A 23331-nucleotide genomic window follows, 5' to 3' on the forward strand; every position below is an offset into this window, starting at 1 on the left:
CTATCCACCGATTAGTAAGAAATGTTGCTAAAGGTGCTACTTGAAATCAAACAAAATGCAGTTGAAAAATAGAGCAAAGAAACAAACACACAGGTAGAATGCTAGCAGCTTAGTTGTTGAAAAATGAAGAATGGTACTTTTGTAACATTTGGAGGAGATCTTCAAAAATAAATCACAAATTATCTAAAATTATGTGGATATATGCAAGACCATTCAGGTTTGCTAGACCAAGAAAGTATTTTATGTAAATACCATTATAATGACACACTTGGCTCAATATAAAAGACTTTTTATTTATTTCATGCCAAATTTCATTGCCCAAAAGAACAAAAACAATGGTTCATTTTAAGCTTAGTGAACTGGGAATATTTGAAGAAATAAAATGGGTACCAATTGCAATGTTCCTGCAGCATAGACCCACACCACCCCAAAAAGTGCAACTCATATCAATAATCAATGGAAATATCAACCTTCTTGGATAGCATATTAATCTTACATGTTGAGTACAATTGAAGAAACATGCCCATGTCTTCTCAGCCGACTAATTTAAGCAACAAACAAAATCAAGATTTTCACTGACTGGATCAAAACCCTCTTGATTTTTAGCTACTTGTGGCTTTTATGAACATTTGAAAACAACCCTTTGACTTTCTGAATAGAAAAATACTGATACTGAATGCTGCTAATGGATCAACCAAGAACAGTATTCTTTTCCTTTCAATAACATAATTAGATCCCATGAGATGGCAACATCAGAAGTCTATATTTATTGCATGCTATGAAAACAAAACTAAGCAATATATCTTCAAAATAACTTTTTTAAGTTAAATTGTAATAAAGTTAATTGTAAACAATGAACTTTTTTCAATAGGCTTCTACTGCATCACAAACAATGCATTTCACCAACCAAATTAAGTCACAACTGCTGTACGAGCCCTAGTCTTCAATGTACTACCAGTGATACCCAAGTTTATATCTTAATGTATACACAAAACTACTTCAAACAGAAACAGTTCTGATTTTTTGATTGTCTATACTTTAGAATACACCAAATTTATATCATAAGGTGGATTTCACACTATCGACAGCAATATAAAATCTGCACTTACAAACAGGACTTTTATGTTTTGACTGCAGACCCTCCCAATTGCTGGGAAAGGTTTGTGCAGACCAGCACTATGAAAGCTATGCCACTATCATGTGCAGATGCGCTAAGCATTCAGCCAAGCTTGAAGTGATACTTTGCCACTCCAATCACAGTAGCACTATCATTTTCCCGACAGTTCTGCCACAGCAGCAGTGCTGTAATATAAGTACTGCAAAAGACTTGCAAGGTTATTAACAATTTCAACTAATCACTGACAATTGTATATCTAGAAGTACTTTCAATTTATATAACAGAAGTGTTGAGTAATTAGCTCAAGGGTGCACTTACATATCAATCCTGGAGTGTTAGGTGCACACCTATTTTTCTTCTCATGTACATTGCTAATCTCAAGTCAAGCCATCTAAGGAAGGCTCCTAGCAGGCTAGTACTTTACTTTCAGTAACCACATTTTTTGATTTGTCAAGAAAGTCAGACCAAACTGTACACATATTACAGTTTTGAGTTCCTAGTTAAGCACCATTGTCACAATCATGTCAACAAGTAAGCTGCCTGTTCTAATCGCTTGTGTAATGATGCATGGTGATGCAAAGCAGGAAACGGAGAATCAAATGTGAAGTAAAATTATTGGTGTGGCGATAAAAACTCACTGTGCTATTTTCATTGTATTTAGCATTTGTTTAAGTGACTTGTTCAATTGTTTCCAACAAATATTTGAAACTAGATCTGCCCATATTACATTCACAGTCAGTAAAAAGGATAGAAATCATGAGAGAAAACCATGACTGGTTCAATTTTCTTTTGGTCAACCTGGTTGTACATCACCATATTTAAGAGTTTTCAAAAGAAGGAAAAATAAATCGAGTGGCAATTCACTCCTGCCCATTTGGTCTTTTTTTAAAATAATTTCATCCCCAAACTATTGAGAAATCCTTAGAAATAGAGTAAGTTTTCCTTATATGCAGTACACACACTGTCTTAACTTAAAGACAGCTTAGGTGCAGGATTGCACAGACAAAGCTTAGGGTGATCTCGAAATGTGTACAGAAGGCGCTGCTGAGGTTTAATCAACTAAACAGTACAGCCTGTCAGCACAGGGTGCTGCAAACCTGTCCACTGCTTTTCCAGCCAGAATCACCCTGGTTGTTAGGGCACTGGCTTGCAGGATTATTTGGGGCTGAATGGAAAGAATCACAGGCTCAAAGATTTATCTCTCCAGGATCAATTAGTGTGCCAAGCATCTAGTCAATTATCAACATTACCCTCGAGTACTGAACATGGTTCACCAATCAGATTACTCAGTATGCCACAAGGCTTGGTACTGAACTCCCTACAGTCATGTAGTATTGGAGCCACCTTGAGCTTACAGAGGCCTTGCTTAACCACCAAAGAGACTTATTTCACCCCACAAGACGACACAATGGGCCAAGTGGCCTCTTTCTGTACTGTAAACGTTCTATGATTCTATAAGAAGGACAGTCTCTAGTTAGACATTAAGACACTTGACAAGTATGGGTTTGAGCCATTGGTTAGTAGACAGCAGAAACCAAGATCTCCTCACAACAGCATGATAAGTAGCACAACTAACCATGAAATGTGAGTATATTGCCACTGCCCTCCTGACCACAGCATCAACATACACCTTACCCTATAAAACGGTGGCCCCACCAGTTGAAGGTGCAGAGCTTCAACTGTAGCTGCTTGCTTCTCTGTAACCGAATCATGGTGTGCATCAACTTCTCATTTCCAGCCTCCAGGTAATGTCTTCCAGACGCTGCTGTCCCAAGTCTCAAGTTTCCTCATCCACTATATGATAGACATTTATCTTTGATGTGGTTAAAGGATCTAAACTTTAATGTTGCAAATGATCAAGTTCAGTGCCCTTTGCCAAACTTATTCATTTCTTAATCCAGTCCCTCATGAGGGGGGTTTTGGCAAAAAGTCATGCAGGCTCTAAGTCTACCTCACCCTCTGGAATATTCAGTGGCATGCCAGTATAGGCCAGCTTCATTCCCCACTTTGCAACAATTCCATCCTACATCTTGTCCTTGATTCCACATGTAAAATCTTTGCATTGTATGTCCAGGAGTTTTGAATCATGGAGAACTGTTTTCATGTAGCTTGTATGGGCTGCGAGCACTCCACAGATGAGACCAACGTAACCCTTCTGTAATTTTTATCACCAAGTTATGGCTACTCAGAGCTTTAACAAAAATGAAAAATAATATTCAATTTATCCATACACAGTACACACAAACACCACAAAATGTAAAAAATTGCACCTGTTTACAATTATATGAAATTACATGGAGCAGACTAGTTACAGTACCCATGACACAAGAACATTTTGCATCTCAAACACTGTGCTAACTGAGCATACATTAACCTAATCAAGATTCAGTTGTTCGAATACCAGTTTAACAAAAATTCCAAAAGCAGGCAATCCAAAAGTATAATGGCTTAGCAGGAAACAGTGATTTTAGGCTCAATACCTACCTTTCCTTTGATATGGAACAAAGAGAAAAAAGTATCAGGTCAGGTCATAGCAGCAGTTCGCGAGGTAAAATGTCACACCTCAGAAACAATAGAGCAGACTGTATGTGTTGCTCCCTGAATAGTGCCACCACGTTCGAAATTTGAATCCTGGCATTCCAGCCTTTCCAATTAGATTTGTTTGTGAACATTTATACTGCTTTTTCCTGGCATCCTTTAGGTCAGATTCTGGTAGACGAACATCTGTGAGGTACTAAAACTTGCTCCATTATCCCAGTGGAAGAATAATCGATTGTATAAAATTAGGCTCTACTTCTATCCTTCATCGCCTAGCTCTCTGAAATAGAACATTATCCACTTGTCTTCCTTCCCCACTGCTTTCAGGCCTCTATTTACGCTGCTGTGTAATGGCCACTAAGATTTCAGCCAAATTCCCTGTTTCCCAAATGACTGGCCATCATTAGATTCACAAAAATTAAATCAGATTAAGTTTACACAGTCTCTGTAATACCGTAAATAAGTTGAATGTCTCACTACACAAACACCTTTAGAACTATTCAGGAGTGAAAAAAAGACATGCACTTTTCATGACCACAGGACATTTCAAAGTGCCTTAGAGCCAATAAGGTACCTTTGAAGTGTAGTCACTGTTGTAAAGTAGGAAACGCAACAGCCAATTTGCGCACTGCAAGCTCCCACAAACAGCAATGTGATAATAACCAGATAATCTGTTATAAAGATACTGATTAAGGGACAAATATCAGCAAGGACACCAGGGATAACCCCCTGTTCTTCTTCAGAATAGTGCCATGAGATCTTATACCTCCACTTGACTGGGCAGACAGGGCCTCAGTTTAACATCTCATCCAAAAGACGACACCTCGGACAGCACAGAACTACCTCAGTACTGCACTGCAGTGTCAGCCTAGACTTTTGTGCTAAAGTCCCTAGCATGGGACTTGAACCCACAACCTTCCAGCTCGAAGGTGAAAAAGCTACCAAATAAGCCACAGCTGACACGGTGATAGAATATCTTAATTCATAGAGCCACTTAGGGAATAGATAGATCACATGTTTCTGGGACTGTGCAATGGTACAGTGCATTGTAGCAACAATAAAAATAGGCAAGATTTTACCTGCGGGCTTCTGAACCCCGCCGTCATGCTCAAACGGGGGTCAGAAGCCCATGCTGTGTGGGAAACCAGTCATTCACCTGTGATTTTCCCCTGAGCAGCCAATTAATGGCCAGAGTGGGCTTGCCATCCAATAAAGGAAGGCAGGCAGGCTCTCAAAGCTGGAGGGCCAGAGCTTGAAAGGAGCAGCAGGATGCCACGGCAAGTTAGTGAGGGAGAGGGCAACCTGAAATGGAGGCAAACTCTCTCCAACTTTTTTAAAGCTGAAGTAACAAATAGGTTCAGCAACTGGGCCACTACTGTGTGGCCAGGGGGAATCCTCTCCAGAGGCCCTGCCTGCAGCTGCTGCTGCATCCAGGCAGACAGGGAGGGCCTCTAAGCCTGCATGGAGCGCTCGTCTCTCAGTCTGCCGCCGGGAGGCTACCTCCAGGTGGCTACACTGTCCCTCACCGCCCGTGGGGACCTGGAGGCCGACTGGAAAATCCTAATCAGCCTCCAACAATTGGTTTTAAGTGGTCATTAATTACCTGAATTGGCTGTCGCTTGTGCGCAAGTAGCCCGGCCACACACAACCCTCCATTCCGGCCTCTGGGAAAATGGCCTGTGGGCAGGTTGGAGCCGGGGAACTGGCATGCCGGCCGGCCGGCGCCGCAAATTTCCATGCACCTCCATTCCTGACCCCAGCAGGGCCTTAAAATTCTCCCCCACATATCTGTTGCACACAATAAACTGCAACTGAAACACTGAATGACGAATACAACTCCGAAGTATCATCAGAATAAATTCCAGTGTAGCAAATTAAACTACAAATAATGCAGGCACTCAGAGTACACTTTTAATCCAATATATTAATTCAAAACAGCTGGGGAAACATAATGCGAAAATTACTTGCTGAGAGTTTTCACCTTCCTGAAATCATGCCCATCCACTGTATGAAACAGAATAACAAAGTATAATAACTATAAATCAGTGTAGGCAGAAAAAAACTTAACATTCCTCCTTCAGACAAGTGATGTGAATATTACTTTTGCTGATTCCTTTAACTGATGTTTCCTGCTATGAGCCAGCAAACAGGCCACGTTAAGTTGCTGTGTTTCCTAAAATTTCACCAGAAATCTGTATGAGCATAGAATTTAGGTTCTATACAAGAGAAAGTTCAAAGCTATGTCACAGTCATGTAGGGTCAAATGACACGACGAAATGAAGCATTGATATCTGAACTGTCCATCATGTTATGGCTTCACGATTACTTTCCAGTTCCATATTAAGCTATGTTTATATCACAGTGCTCCAACTGACACACTGAACTGATTTCTCCAACAAATTAAAATACACACTGTTGTTCCAGAAAATTCAGAAAGGCTGTCTTGTCTCATTTGCAGTGCTCATCTGTACTTTGTCCACTAACACAGTCAAGAATTTTTATTCTACAGCTGCTTGCCCAGAGACTAATCCATTTAATGATATATTTCACACTATTCTGAGCATCGACTTGCATTACCCAATTTGGCAGCATGTGATACATTCACCCCTCCCTGGAAGAATGTAGCATAATACTATACTTGGCAAAGCACCATCATTTGTTTCCCATTAGGCACAAATGAAGCCACATCAGTCACCATAGGATACGAATGTAATATTTTTATTGACATAAAATACATCATAGCACCAAGCAGATGTCAGCAGCATTTATTAAAAGAATGGACACTCAAATTGATAGTTCTTAAAGCGGCATCAAGCATTTATCTGCATGACCTTTTAAATAATTATACCACACAGTACAGTAGCTACAAGTTTTAATGGTCCTTTCCAGAATTACTTGCTAATGTAGAATCAGTCTACATGTGACAATGTCATGCTTACTGATTAAAATAAAAATGTAAGAGGGTTTTGCCTATTCCGAAGAGATATGGAAATTTATTATTTCAGAAAAGGCTAAGCCAAACTACCAAATCAGTCAAAAGATGTTTCAGCATAATACATGAATGAGATTTACTGCAGCTTTTACTATAATGATTAGCAATAAACACCAACTGTCTGTTAAATCACATTTATGTAAATTATCTATTGACACATAACTGCCACTTTCTATTACAAGGAGTAAGATTTTATGAATGCAGTGAAAGAAAGGGTGACAAACCTGATTTAAAAATAAGCAAAAAAAACTTGCATTGATATTGTGCCATTCATGACCTTGGAACATTCTAAAATGTTTTACAGCGAATTAAATACTTTTTATGTGTAGTGTTATGACCAGATGAGAAAAGTGTCTAGGGGTCTGTTACAATAAGACCAAGTGAAGATAGTAACAGGGTTTAATTTAAACACACTGTGTTTTGAGCACCCCCTTTGTGAATTCTTGTTCACAGTTTTCCAATTATAAGACAAAGAAACCAATTCACACAGGCTTTCTGAGGTTTAAAGAAAGATGAAATTTTATTAAAACTTAAACTCTAATACGGTTCATGCCTATGGATATACGACGTGCCCATGCTAGCATGCACACGCGATATATGCATGCAGATCGGAACAGAAAAGAGACGAGGAAAATATAGTAGAGAGGGTTTTGAGGCAAATCTTGTTATGGTGCTTTGAGCTCACTGTAGTCCTTTTGTAAGTAGTCTTGCTTTACGTTGGGGCCCAGTAGTCTTCTTAAAACCTTGTTCACATAGGAAACCTTTCTCTCTCAGAGTTTCGCGTGTTTTCACAAGTTTCAGTTCCGTGGGAAGGAGATGGAAGCAGGCAGTAGAGGGGTCTTCTTGCTTCAGTTCCAGAAGAGATCTTTACTCCATGAGCACACAGCTTCGTCCGAGTTCAAATCCTTTGTTGAAAGTTCAAATTCAAAAAAACTGCAGCCAGCTAGTCATGTGACTAAAACTAGTTTGACCATTTCTTCTGTATACTGGGGAAGCAAGGACTGGGTCACTTTTGTTCCAACACTGCTAGTTACTATACAAAAATGTCTTTCCAGTCAGGGGCTTGCAATTTTAAGTTTTAATGTTCATGTGGCGAAACAATGGGTGCCTCAGTCTTGGTAGGTGGAGGGTTTGACTGACAGTAGTCACTGCAGTATTGTTGTAACTATACTAATGGTCAACTAAGTCACAATATAGACAGAAAAATGCTTTAAATTAAATTGGTAATTCTTACTAGAGGTCAGACCAACATGTTGATATTCGTGAAGCACAAAGAAAACTAAAGCATTGCCGGAACAGAACTTTTCTCCCGCTTTCTTATCTTCCACATAATCAAAGAGTTACTGAAGGGATGTGGGGTGGGTGGGGGGGCGCTTTGCGGCTGACTATTTACTCCTCCATTCCCGACAAAATACTGTGACCGAAAGTCATCTTAAGGCTTCCACGCAGGAAAAATCATAAGTGATGCTATTTTTACACTCTATACAAAAAGTGGCTGAAATGCCCTGCCAGAAATTCAGAAGTCAACCTAATAGTATAATAATGGTGTTAGGATTGCAAGTGATGTGGCCCGCCCAGCAAAGCTGACTTTGGGTGATTATCACCTCTATGCTGAGAATGTTGACTTGGGAGAGGATGCTGACATTAGACCACCTATCCTGCCAATGAATGTGAAGGAGTTTTCCTTTGCATAACCAAAAAATAAAATACATGCACTGAAATAGACTGAACTCTGAATTATTGCACTGACATTTTTTGCATCTTTTTACTTTTTTCTTCGTGTCTCCTGTATAATGCATCTTCAGGTTCTTTGCATCAATTTGCATGAACTAAGTATAAAAATGTTTGAATGGAAAATGTTGTCAGGCAAACTCCCCACCTGCCAAGACTGAGCCACACATGATTTTGCCACATGAACATTAAAATTTAAAACTGCAAGCCCTTGACTGGAAAGGCATTTGAATAGTAACAGACAGTGTTGGACCAATGGGGACCCAGTCATTGCTTCCCCAATAAATAGAAGAAGTGGTCAGACTAGTTTTGGTCACATGACTGACTGACTGTTGGAGGTTTTGAATTTGAACTTCCAACAGAGGTTTTTGAACTCAGAAAGCTGTGTGCTACCGGCTGGAACAGAACTTCCACTCCAGTCCTGCCTGCCTCCATCTCTTTCCCACAGAACTGAATCTTGTGAAAACACATGAACCTCAAAGAGATAAAAGTCTCCTCTGTGAGCAAGGTTTAAGAAGAACACTGGGCCCCGACGAACAGCAAGACTACCTACAATCAAGTGAGCTCAAAACATAATAAACAAGAAACTCTTCTGATATTGCCTCAAACCCCTCTCTACTATATTTTCCTCTCCTCTTTTCTCTCCCTATATGCATGTGTGTATCACGTGTGCATGTTACGGGGGTGTGTTGTATGTCCATAGGCGTTAACCATATTAAGAGTTTAAGTTTTAATAAAATTTTATCTTTCTCTTTAAACCTCACAAAACCTGTGTGAATTGGGTTTCTTTGTCTTATAACTGGAAAGCTGTGAACAAGGATTCACAAAGGGGGAGCTCAAACACAGTTACAAAACAGTAAACCATGTTACAAAAACACCAGGTGAAGATACTAACTGACCCCTAGACACCTTTCTCACTGGGTCCTAACAATGTAAACATGGTGAACCATATTAATTTAATGGAAAAACAGCACATTTCCACATTGAATTCAAAAGTAATAATTTATATATAAAACTGAAAGAATGCTCTTTGTGCTTTTATAACAGATCTTGTAATAAGTGGATTTTTACTATAATTGTCAGTAAAGTCATCTTTAAAACGAACTTTAACTGAAGATGCGTAGAATTACGCCAATTTTTGGCATACTGATTCTCGTGATTTAATAAAGCTTCTAATAGCACATTCAGAATAATTTATTATCTCAACTATATTAGAAAAATAACAGTCGCAGCCATAAAACCTAAACCTCGAACCAAAGGCATTATCTATAACCTTAGTGCAGCTATACCACACGAACAGGTTTATTTAGAGCACAATGATTCTTTTCATTTAAATAAGAACAGAAGAACCAGGAGCAGCAGTAGGCCATTTGGCCCCTCTGATCATGGCTGATCTGATTATGGCCATGACTTAACTTTCCTGCTGGACCCCATAAACCTCGACTCCAGTGTGGATCAAAAATCTAACTCAGCCTTGAATATATTCAATGACTCAGCTTCACTGCTTTCTGGGGAAGAAAATTCCAAAGATTAATGACTCTCAGAGAGAAGAAATTCCTCTTCATCTTCGTCTTAAACGAAGACCCCTTATTTTGAAACTGTGCCCCCTAGTTCCAGATACCCCCCACGAGGGGAAGCATCCTCTTAGCATTTACCCTGTCAAGCCCCCTCAGAATCTTATATGTTTCAATAAGGTCACCTCACATTCTTCTAAGCTCCACTGAGTATAGGCCCAACCTGCACAACCTTTCCTCATAAGACAAGTCCTTCATCCCAGGAATCAGCCTAGTGAACCTTCTCGTAACTGCTTCCAATGCAAGTATGTCCCTTCTTAAGTAAGGAGACCAAAATTGTGCACAGTACTCTAGGTGCAGTCGCACAAATGCCCTGAACATCTGTAGCAAGACATCCTTACGTTTATACTCCATCCCCCTTGCAATAAATGCCAACATTCCATTTGCCTTCCTAATTACTTGCTGTACCTGCATGCTATCTTTTTGTGATTCATGTACAAGGACAACCAGATCCCTCTGTACCACAGCATTCTGCAGTCTCTCTCCATTTAAATAATATTTTTCTTTTCTAATCTTCCTGCCAAGGTGGTCAACCTTACATTTTCCCACATTATACTCCATCTGCCAAATTTTTGCCCACTCACTTCACCTATCTATATCCCTTTGCAGACACTTTGTGTCTTCCTCACAACTTGCTTTCCCACCTATCATTGTATCGTCCACAAATTTGGCTACAATGTATTCAGACCCTTCATCCAAGTCATTAATATAGATCGTAGATAGTTGAGGCCCCAGCACTGATCCCTGTAGCACTTGTTACGATCGAGGCAGGAGGAGTGCGCTGTCTTTTCTAGTTCCACTTCTCCACAGGTCACAACATCAATTTAAATGTTTATCTGGTTATAGATAAAGCCAATCATATACTCTATTTTCTTTTATCCCAGCGCGAAATACACCAACCAGGTTTCTTTAATAAACAACAAAATTATCAGTTTATTGTAAAACAAGACTTAACCAGTAACGAAGCATAGCATTAACCCATCGATTAAAATATGAAAGGTTCCTTTTTTTAAATTCCTCAACTGACTCGCACACACACACAGAGGAAACACAGAAATTCACTCTGCAGAGTTCTGTTCAAAAAAAAATACAAAACAAAACTACTTTGGCCAAATACTTGCTAATTCTTGAAGAGAAAAGATGACATGGAAAGAAGTCAGTTGTCCCTTTTTTGGTCTGGCATCCGGGTGTACTGAGACGGGTCACTAGGATCATTTCAGAAGCAGTCTGTTCTGGAGATGTCAAGAATTATTCTAGTAGGCTTTTAAGGAAAAGTGTGGCATCAAGGTTTTTCTGCCAGCACACACTTGAATCGCAGGAGGTTTTTTTCAGCTTTTCAGGAGCTATATGGCACCAGGGTTTTTTTCCCCACACTGGATCCTGGCAGGATTTCTTCAGAAAGGTAGAGGAGGTGGTGTGCTGGGTGATTTCTTCTCTCCTTGGCAGGAAAACAAGAACTGTCTTCAAGCAGTTCACAGCACAACTAACTGAAAAAAAAATGTTCAAAAGCCAGTGAGTCGACCTCCTGACCTCCATAAACCTTGACATGGCTTCTCCGTAACCATTTTCCCCCAAGACTCCAAGGGTTCTGCTATTTTCTGAGCGAAATCACAGGTGGCCTCCAGCACAGGTGGCTTTCAAACAACATCTTGCCCTGTCAGTGAACTTGGTAAAACAAATACATCCATGGAATCTTTTCAGTTTTAACATAAGTTCTCAAAAAGATTTAAAAATAATGGAAGTACTTTCATAACACACTCCACTGGTTACAGTTTGCCAACCTGAAAATGCCCGATTTATCCCAACTGTCTGTTACCTGTTAGTTAGCCCGTCCTCTACCTATGTTAATATATTACACACAACACCATGGGCTCTTATCTTGTGTTGTAACCTTTTATGTGGCACCTTATCAAATGCCTTTTGGAAATCCAAATACACTACATCTACTGGTTCCCCTTTATCCACCCTGCTTGTTACATCCTTAAGAACTCCAATCCATTTGTCAAACACTAATTTCCTTTCATAAAACCATGTTGAATCTGCCTGATTGCATTATGATTTTCTAAATGTCCTGCCATCACTTCCTTAATAATGGATTCTAACATTTTCCCAATAATTGCCCTATAGTTTCCTGCTTTCTATCACCCCCGCCGGGCCTCCCCAACGCCCAACCAACCCACCCACCAACCCCCCCCCGCAACTTTCATGAACAGAGGTGTTACATTTGTGGTTTTCCAATCCACTGGGACCTTTCCAGAATCGAGGGAATTTTGGTAGACTGCAACCAATGCAACCACTATCTCTGCAGCCACTTCTTTTAAGACCATACAATGCAGGTCATGAGGTCCAGGGGGCTTGCCAGCCTTTAGTCCCATTAGTTTTCCTAGTGCTTTTTCTCTAGTGATAGTGATTGTTTTAAGTTCCTACTTCCTTTTTGCCTCTTGATTTTCTACTATTCTTGGGATGCTTTTTGTGTCTTCTTCTGTGAAGACAGTGTTACAAGGTTTTTGTTTTTGTATTAAAAACTTAGAATGCTGTGTGTTTTAAAATCTGAGAAAGGTTTCTTCAGTGGACATCGGCACCTGCGAATAGCTGAAATTTTTGGATGTTTTGAAAAGAAGCCGACTTTGTAGACAAGGACAGGAAAGCGGGCAATTTCAAGGAAACCAGCAAGGGGGTTGACCCCCTCAGAGCAACACTTTGAATAACAAGGGAGACTCTATGTATGGACATGTGACCTGTTCAGGAAGGTTTGCTTTCACTTTGGACCCTTTAAAAAACCAGTGAGTTAGACAAAGAGCAGGCATTTCAAATTTGGGTTTTGACCTGCCTGGAGATCAGAGACGAAGACCCAGAAAAAGTGTTACTTCTCTTTGTAAAGGAATCCTGCATCTTGAGAAGGAAGTCTATTTCAAAAATGGCAAATTCCTATTGGCTCGGTCAAGCAGGCCCCCACCTGCCAAGAATGAGGCACATTAATTTCACCACATGGACATTAAATTTCAAATTGTTGCTGGGAAGAAGAGAAGGCCTATTACAAGGGGTTGCCAAGCCCCTGGCTGGAAGAACATTTCTGCATATTAACAGACTTTGCCTGGAACAAAGGACCATTCCCTGACCACCCAATACACAAAGCCAGAAGTGGTTATACCAGTCACATGACTACCCTGCTGGCCAACTTGGGAAGTTTTAAGTTGTAGAGACAGTGTTTGAACTGGCAGAAAGCTCTTAGCTCCTGGATTGAAAAGAGCCTCTCCTTACTGCTTCCGTCTCTTTCTCACAGAACTCCAAAACCCACTGAAGACACATGAACTTCAAGAGAGAAGTCTCCTACAGTGAACAAGGTTTAAGAAGAATACTGGGCCCCAAAGAAAAGCAAGACCATATCTTCAATCAAGGACTGTACAGCAAGCTCAAAGCACAGTAACAAAAAAACCCTCCTCGGAGATTGCCTCAAACATTTCCACTTTATTTTTTCTTCTGCTCTTTTCTGTCCCTATCTGCATGTGTGTATCGCATATGCATGCTAGCGTGGGCACATCGTGTATCCATAGGCGTTAACTGAATTAGAGTTTAAGTTTAATAAATTTCACTTTTCTTCTTTGAACCGAAGAAAGCCTGTTTGTGCTCATTTCTTTGCCTTATAATTGGAAAGCAGTGAACAAGGATTCACCAAGGGGGAGCTCAAAACACGCTGTGTTTAAAATTAAATCCTGTTACAGTAAGACCAGGTGAAGGCTGAGGGGGACCCCTGGACATCTTTCTCACCTGGTCGTAACACCTCCTGTCTCTGAAGAATCCCTGCGTCAAGTGTGGTTCCTGTTGCCTCCTGTGTTTTAAGAAATCCTCTACTGCCGAACTGCTGCTGTAAAACCTAAGACCTGTTGCGACATGCCTGATGAAAGACCTATGTGAAGCCTGCTACAGTGGAATTGCCTTGAATGCTTACCCATCACAGACTGTTCATCAACCTCGCCTGGGGAGACTTCGAGTGGCATCCGACTATTCGACTCTACACCTCACAAATTGAAGAACTTCCTACCAGAACGTGACAATCAAATTTATTTTATTATTCCTTTCATTCCTATGAAACAGCTGTAAATCAAAAAATCCTTTTTTCCTAGTTAACCGTTTTTTTAATGTATGTGTGAGTGCATGAGGGCTAGGGAAATAAGGAGCTTTTCGTATATAGAGTTATCTCATTATTGGTTAAGGTGTGTTTTTATAATAAATAGTTAATGTTGTTGATTAAAGAAACCTGGTTGGTGTGCTTTATTCTGGGAGACAAATAGATAATGTAATTGGCTGTTTTTCAATAGGTGAGAAAATTTATTGATATGCTGTGACCCGTGGAGAAGCGGGACTGAATTAACAGTGTACTCCTCCCACCTCGGTCGTAACAACAGATCCAAAATACTTGTTGAAAGTCTCTGCAATTTCCTTGTTTCCCATTATTAATTCCCCAGTCTCATTCTCAAAGGGACCAACACTTAGTGTAGCTACTGTCTTCCTTTTTATATATTTGTAGAAGCTTTTACTGCCTTTTTTATATTTCTTGCTGCCATAAAGTGCAACATAATAAGTCTTAAATTTTTTAGGTTTTTTGAGAAGGATAGAAGGAGGTTTGAGCAGAACATAAACGCCAGCATGGACTGGTTGGGCCAAATGGCCTGTTTCTGCACTGTATATTTTAAGTAAGTACTCCTTGGGATTGCTTTTTGTTTCAATTGTGGAGGGGGAGGTTTATCACGAACAGTTCACCAATAACACACTGTAAGTAGCAGATACTGTTCACTACCTGACTTTTCCAGTAGGATTTATAATGCAGGAGCATAAACAACAAAAGCTGAGTTTAATGAAACTTATTATTTCATAAATTTTAGCTGGAACCTCTGAAAGAAAAATTGTGTTGTTTTACAAACCTACCAATCGGCAGCTCCAAAGGGGACGGGTTAGGGGAGAGAAACTGGACATAAAGAAGCAATATCACACTGCCATCTGTTCCATGGTGATACCATAATATCTCCCTGAATATAAATGTCCATTTACTGACATCACATAGGCCTAGAAGCCACAGTAAATCTACATCCCTATAGTCTATATACTACAGATCATATACGCAGTTAGGGATAAAAACTGTGATACTCTACTGCCTGTCTCTGACCAATGTCCGCATCTAAAAATCCTTCGCACCATCTGCACAGCCTCTCAATTTCTGCCCTTTATTCTGCTTTGAAAACTGAAAGTCATCCCTTAGCAACTTTATTTAATAGTTTTCTACATTCTATTCATGTGCCAGATGCTGCTCAATCTGAAGACAAGGACATTTTTTTTTTAAAGTTAATGTTCCTCCTCCAATGCAATATTTCCCCTTTGCTCATGCTGGCCAGAATCCACTTCCATATGCAGAGTCCACTATTCAATATCACACCCAACGGGCCATTCTTCATGTATGAGCCTAACAGTGAAAGACAGGCCATTCGTGCATGGGGGGGGAGGTGGGGGACTACAGTTTAGCACAATCCTGTTGGCACCCAACAAAAGCCAGAAAGGCTTCCCTTTAAATCCAGTTTGGAGCAATAAACCATTGTCAGTAACTGAAGCATAGTTTACAACAACAGTAAATTACTCAAGCATTCATACTACTCCATTTACCCATGTAACAAATACAGAATGAAAACATGTACCTTTCAAATAAGTTTTCTGTCTTTTGCTTCTCTCCTCTCTTGAAGGCATTGGCTCTTCCTATGGTGTGGTCCTGCAAACACATCTATCCCTCTGGAACTCCAGTCTTCATGTGTAAGCCTGACAATAGGTATTATTGGCAGGTCATCCAACCTCACCATCATCACAGGCAAGCCTGACTGTGGCCCAACCCAACATTCACAATCTTTCCAGTAGGAGCCACAGGATAGTAATCAACAAGCAAAAATCTGGCTAATTTGACCCTCTCCTGCCCAGGAGCACTGAAATCAATCATAATGTCCCGACTGCTAACCTGACTGAAAGCACACGATGGGAATTAAAACTGGAACCTTCTGGTCTGGCTCAGTTACACACTGTTTTTATCAAATGAGCCATTGGGGAGCCTTGGTGCAGGTTTAGAACAGATATATTTATCAAATTTCTCATTATATCATATCTTGAAATAATCTCCCAGCCAGACCGTATTTTTTGTTTTGCTCTTTCGTAAAGATTCCAATTATAATGAAATGATCTATTCATGTCCCCTTGCCAGTACAGTTCACATTTGCCAAATGACTTCAGTACCTCATCCAAGCGGCTTCTCAGCTCAGGCACTGAGTTTTGGCAGGCTATTTAATTGTGGGGGCATCACAGCTATGTCCTCAATTTCTATATACAGATATTGATCAGGAGTGGGAACCCTGGCAGAATTTTTCCTTCCTTAGCCCAGGGATTCTAATTTTAGTAATACTAGCAAACCTCCCCGCTACTCTATTAGCTTCAAGATAGTTATGGAAAAGGATAGGACTGGTCCTCAAGTTGAAGTCCTAAATTGGGGGAAGGCTAATTTCGATGGCATCAGACAGGAACTCTCAAAAGTTGAACGGGAGAGGCTGTTTACAGATAAAGGGACGTCTGGCAAGTGGGAGGCTTTTAAAAGTGAGATAAGAAGAGTTCAGGGCCGGCATGTTGCTGTTAGATTGAAGGGCAAGGCTGGCATGTTTAGGGAACCTTGGTTGACGAAGGATATTGAGGGTCTGGTCAGGACAAAGGAGGCGGCATGTGTCAGGTGTAGGCAGCTGGGATCAAGCGAGTCCCTCAAGGAGTATAAGGGATGTAGGAGTACACGTAAGAAGGAAATTAGGAGGGTGAAAAGGGGCCATGAGATTTCCCTGACAGATAAGATAAAGGAGAATCCTAAAAGATTCTGTAAGTATATTAAGAATAAAAGGGTAGCTAGGGAGAGAGTAGGTCCCCTTAAGGATCAGTGTGGTAATCTATGTGTGGAGCCACGGGAAATGGGTGAGGTCTTAAATGAATACTTCTCGTCTGTATTTACCGTGGAGAAGGTCATGGAAGCGAGTGAGTTCAAGGGAGGGAACAGCGATACCCTGGAGCATATCAACATTACAAAGGAGGAGGTGTTGGAGGTTTTGAAGTGTATGAAGGTGGATAAATCCCCAGGGCCTGACCAGGTGTATCCTAGGATGCTATGGGAAGCAAGGGAGGAGATTGCTGGGGCCCTGGCAGAGATTTTTGTATTGCCGTTAGCCACGGGTGAAGTATCGGAAGACTGGAGGATAGCTGATGTTGTGCCTTTATTTAAGAAGGGCAGCAGGGATAAGCCAGGGAACTACAGGCCGGTGAGCCTTACATCAGTGGTGGGAAAGTTATTGGAAGGAATTCTGACAAGACAGGATTTATATGCATTTGGAAAGGCAAGGTCTGATTAGGGACAGTCAGCATGGCTTTGAGCGTGGGAAATCATGCCTCACGAATTTGATTGAGTTTTTTGAGGAGGTGACCAATTGGATTGACGAGGGCACGGCGGTGGACGTTGTCTACATGGATTTTAGCAAGGCCTTTGACAAGGTCCCACATGGTAGGCTGGTCCGGAAGGTTCAAACACAAGGGATCCAGGGTGAGCTTGCCAATTGGATACAAAATTGGCTTGATGATAGGAGGCAGAGGGTGGTAGTGGAGGGCTGTTTTTCAGATTGGAGGCCGGTGACCAGTGGTGTGCCGCAGGGATCGGTGCTGGGCCCTCTGTTGTTTGTCATAAATATTACTGACTTGGATGTGAATGTAGGGGGCATGATTAGTAAGTTTGCAGATGACACCAAAATTGGTGGTATCGTGGACAGTGAAGAAGGTTGTCTAAGGTTACAACAGGATATAGATCAACTGGGAAAGTGGGCAAGGGATTGGCAAATGGAATTTAACGCAGACAAGTGCGAAGTGATGCATTTTGGGAAGTTAAACCAGGGCAGGACATATACTGTGAATGGCAGGGCCCTGGGGAGTGTTCTTGAGCAGAGAGACCTTGGGGTGCAAGTACATAGTTCCCTGAAAGTGGCAACACAAGTAGACAGGGTGGTGAAGAAGGCGTATGGCATGCTTGCCTTCATCGGCCGAGGCACTGAGTACAAGAGTTGGGACGTCATGTTACAGTTGTACATAACGTTGGTTAGGCCGCATTTGGAGTACTGTGTGCAGTTCTGGTCACTGCACTACAGGAAAGATGTGATTAAGCTAGAGAGGGTGCAGAAAAGATTCACAAGGATGTTGCCTGGTTTGGAGGGCTTGGTTTATAAAGAAAGATTGGATAGGCTGGGTCTGTTTTCCCTGGAGCGAAGAAGGCTGAGAGGGGACATGATAGAGGTATATAAAATTATGAGAGGCATAGATAGGGTAGATAGCCAGAGTCTGTTTCCCATGGTAGGGGTGACTAAAACTAGAGGGCATAGATTTAAGGTGAGAGGGAGGAGGTTTAAAGAGGATCAAAGGGGTAAATTTTTCACAAAGAATAGTGGGTATCTGGAATGAGCTGCCAGAGGAGGTGGTGGAGGCAGGAACAGTAGCGACATTTAAGAGGCGTCTGGACAGGTACTTGAATGAGCAAGACATGGAGGGATATGGAATTAATGCAGGCAGGTGGGATTAGTATAGGCATTATGGTCGGCATGGACGCGGTGGGCCGAAGGGCCTGTTTCTATGCTGTACGACTCTACGACTCTAGAGACAATACTGCTCCTCATTTCTTTACTTGTAGTTATTTGTTTTGTTTCTCCACATCTGCAAGCAATAAAATCTGTATGTCATTCCTTTTGACATAAAATTGGTCCACTTAGTTCTGTAACATTTTGAACAAAACATTTTACATTCATACCACAGCAGTTTAAAACTTTTGTTTATTCAAATTAACATACATATTACATTTTTGAGACTTGAATTGTGATTGGTCCTAACATACATACGAATTAGGAGCAGGAGTAGGCCACTTGACCCCTCGAGCCTGCTCCACCATTCAATAAGTTCATGGCTGAACTGATTATTCCACATTTCCACCTGCCCCCGATAACCTTTCACTCCCTTGCTCATCAAGAATTTATCTATCTCTGCCTTAAAAATATTCAAAGACTCTGCTTCCACCGCCTTTTGAGGAAGAGAATTCCAAAGACTCACGACCCACAGAGAAAACATTTCTCTTCATCTCTGTCTTAAATGGGCGACCCCTTATTTTTAAACAGTGACCTCTAGTTCAAGATTGTCCCACAAGGGGAAACATCCTTTCCACATCCACACTGTCAAGACCCCTCAGGATCTTATATGTTTCAATCAAGCCGCCTCTTACTCTTCTAAATTCCAGCGGATACAAGCCTAGCCTGTCCAATCTTTCCCCGTAAGACAGCCTGCCCATTCCAGGTATTAGTCTAGTAAACCTTCTCTGTACTGCCTCCAACGCATTTATTTTCCAAGGGTTTACATCACATCAAATCCACTCCAATGCAAAACAGACCACAATCTATTGTTAATGATTCAGGAGACTCTTCAGAAGTGGAATTGTAACCTTGTTGACGATGGTGAAAGCAAGTACTGCTGTCCAGTCTGCTGAAGCCTAGGGCTCCACTTACGTTCCAATTAGGCAAAGTGGTGGGCAGCTGTGAAGGCCCACATCACTCTCAGAATCTAGACAAATCAGTGGTGCTCCTGTAAAAGGGTCCATCAAGTTTAATAATTGCCACTTCTCCACAGTAAGTCATTATAAACTAACAGTGACCATGACCTTCTTACTCCCGAAACATCCCCTATTGTAATTATGGGGCCCACTGCATCCTCATTAATCATGCTTTGTAAAAGGTAGGTGACAGCTATTGCGACACAGCTGCAATACAGCACACTGGTAAATGTAGGAAATTTAAAAAAAAGATTTCTCCAAGAGTAAACGGCTTCTTTCTCAAATATATCCACATTTGTTGATTATTTTAAAAAGTACTCCATTCTTCCCCCAACCCCAATTAAGTGTATTTGAAACATGGAAGACTGCATAATTTTCCACATTTATTTTTGATTAAGTATATCTTCTACTGCCCTTTTACTGCTTTTCCAGCCACTAAAATTATTGTTCATCTAGCAGATGAATTTATAATACTTAAAAGTTTATTTAATAGTGTGTTGTAATCATAACTATATATTGCCATTATGATTTCACAATGGTATGTCCTCTTCAACAATGAAAATACAATAGGATGTGATTCCACAATGTTAAACTGACAGGTACGAGAGGGTTGGGGGCAGAGGGGGGGTTAAAAACAGGATTGCGTTCTCAAGCCTCCACATACGCACCTGTCACAATTACCATGGTTTTGTGACGTGCGAGTGTTCCACCATGGAGTCACAGAGTCAGAGTCAGACAACACAGAAACAGGCCCCTTCGGCCCATCGTGTCCGTGCCGACCATCAAGCCTATCCATTCTAATCCCATTTTCCAGCACTTGACCCGTAGTCTTGTATGCTATGGCATTTCAAGTGCTCATCTAAATACTTCTTAAATGTTGTGAGGGTTCCTGCCTCTACCACCCCTTCAGGCAGTGTGTTCCAGATTCCAACCACCCTCTGGATGAAAATGTTTTTCCTCAAATCCCCTCTAAACCTCCTGCCCCTTACCTTAAATCTATGCCCCCTGGTTACTGACACCTCCACTAAGGGAAAAAATTTCTTCCTATCTACGCCATCTATGCCCTTCATTGAGAGGCATATTTAGATAAGCCACCAACAGTGCAATTGCGAGCCTGATTTAATTTAAGTTGTTGCATGGGTTTCCCAGGGTTTGGGTAATCCAGCAGCAAAAAGGAGGTAAGAGCTTCTCGCTCAAAAAGCTAAGTGGCTTTTACAGCACACCTTGTGGGTCAGGAAGACCAGGCGTGCTCCCAGCCCCTCAAGGAAGCTTTCGGCCTTCCCTCTGCCAATTGCAGCCCCTCTCTCTTCACTGCTGCATATGCAGATGCTTCCCCTCCCCAACCAAGCACTGATATCTTCGCCATGCCGCGGCTGCAACCGACCTCACCACCCTTCCCCACCAAGCACCGGCCTTCCTCCTTCTCATGATGGCCTCTCTTCCCAACCTACCCCACCCCCAACCCCCAGGACTGATTTCTGGTCTTTCTCCCTATCGCAATTGCCTCTCTTTTTCCCCAACACCCCAAGCCCCGCTCTTTAGCCTTACCCCTCCGCACGCCGCCCCCCTCCCATTTGTCAGGGACCGCCCTCAAGGGCCTCTGGCTGCAACCTCCTGATGCTAGTTTTCCAGCACAGCAGCTGGCCAACCAGTCAATTTAGCTGTCTGCTGAGCAGGAAACAGAAGAAAAAAATTTATAAATGAGCTCTGCCATTAAATTCGGCAGGACCTCTGAGTCCCACATTCAACACGTTCCCCCTCTCCCACCTCCCTGTAACTACTGGGGCCATTGCTTCTGGATATAGCACTGTGAGCTATATTATATCAAGGTGATATGATGGTGGCTAGGTCTGCTTTTGGAGATGAAAGTTATGAGAGTTATCTGTGACAATCAATTAACAGCAGCAAAGAAGCATGTCACACAATATGTGAGCTTAATCATAATTTTACCTGAACATATTCACAGAGAACTTGCATTTATATAGCACCTTATCACATCTCAAACAGTCCAACAATGCTTTTACATTGAGTAGCTACTGTTTTTATTTTGAATAAACACAGCTGAAATTGTGTAAATAGTAAGGTCTCACTGAACAATGAGAGTGTTGATCAGGACAATGGAAGAACTAACTCTCTGCTTTTTTTCACATATTCCACAGGATCTTTATCTGGAAGACTAAACTCAAGTTTAATGCCTCATCTAAAAGACGACACCTCCAACATTGCAACACATCCTTAGTACTGCATAGAAGTGCAAACCAGATTATGTAGTCCTAGCCAGGAAAGAGCTGAAACGATAACCTTCTGACCCAGAGGTGAGAGTACTATCCACCAGCTGAAATTGATACTGATAAATAACAGCTTGCATTTATTTAGCACCTTTAAAAATACCCCAAGGTATTTCAGCGGGTCATAATCAAAAGTCAAGCCAAAAAGGCATGATAAAAAGGTTGGTCAAAGAGATAGATTATAAGGATGGTCTTAAAGGAGAAGGGGGTGGCGGAGAGTCAGAGGGGTTTAGGGAGGACACTCCAGATCTCATATTTTTCCCCTCTAACAGTGCTATCAAGTCCAGTTTTCTGAGATTACAGGAAAGTGTCTTTTTTTTGGACCACGGGTGCTCTTCGAGCTCCAAAATGACACCCTCAGCACACCAGTGCACAAATCACACTGAATGCCATACTGGTCAAGGTGCTAGCATGCGGTTAAGATCTGCTGGAAGTATGCACAGCATATGTAGATCATGATGTCAATTAGCATGCAACACTGATTTGACGTCAGCTGTGCCGTTTTGGAGCGCAACGTTCCAGCAGCAGGAAGGACCCCCAACCAGTGCTTTTTAAAGGGATCAATTGTTTATAGGTTAGTTGCTGGTTGATTTCTTCTACTGTTGCTACAATTCTACAACTGTTTGGTGCTTTCTCTAGTTGTTTAAAGTTGCAAATGTTTACAGAGAATGATGCAGAAGATGCTGGAGAATCTTTTGCTCATTTCAAGGCTTCTACACAAACAAGTTGCTCCCAAACATGGGTGCAATAGTAGGCTTTTCCCTTGAAATACAGCATGCTATGGAGAATGAACTGAGGTCAAACTGCAGCCAGAGGGGTACAGAGAAGGGCTTTCAGCAGAAGGCCCTATCCACCCAGAATGTTCAGGGATCAATACTCCTACCTGAACCTGAGCAAGGAACAATGTGAGAGACGTTTGCACTTCAGTAAGGATGATCCACAACTACAACCTCAGAGCAGGACAAGGACCACAGTGCCAGTGACCGTGAAGGTGACCATCGCAATGAACATTATTGTGCCTGGTTCCTTCCAGACTGGAGCAAGCGATATTTGCAACATTTCATAGTTTGCTGTCCACTCTTGGTAAGGGAAGTTACTGAGCTGATTATATTTCATTCCCTCTTGCCAGAAAGAAGCAGACAGAACAAACACATGGCTTTGCCAGGATTGTAGGCTTCCCCATGGTGCAGGCTGCCATTGACCCCTTGCACATTGCTTTGCAGGCACTGCACATCAACTCTGCCCTATACCAGAACTGAAAGGGATTCCACTCCCTCAATATCCAGCTGGTTTGTGATCATAGCCAGCAAATCATGCAGGTCAATGCCTGATATCCTGGCAGCAGTCACAATGTTTTCATTCTGTGGCAGCTCACTGGACCAGCTGCATTTGAGCTACCCCGCAAACCAAACGGTGGCTGCTGGACGACAAGGGCTATCCACTGATGG

The 23331-nt window shown here is 41.6% G+C and overlaps 1 protein-coding gene across 4 annotated transcripts in view; it reads right to left on the minus strand.

Annotated features, from left to right (window-relative positions):
• greb1l (GREB1 like retinoic acid receptor coactivator) overlaps positions 1–23331 on the minus strand; it is a 405959-nt gene that overhangs the window by 354132 nt on the left and 28496 nt on the right. The window lies entirely within an intron of this gene.

This window comes from Heterodontus francisci, chromosome 5 (assembly GCF_036365525.1).
Source record: "Heterodontus francisci isolate sHetFra1 chromosome 5, sHetFra1.hap1, whole genome shotgun sequence".
NCBI classification, from domain to species: domain Eukaryota; kingdom Metazoa; phylum Chordata; class Chondrichthyes; order Heterodontiformes; family Heterodontidae; genus Heterodontus; species Heterodontus francisci.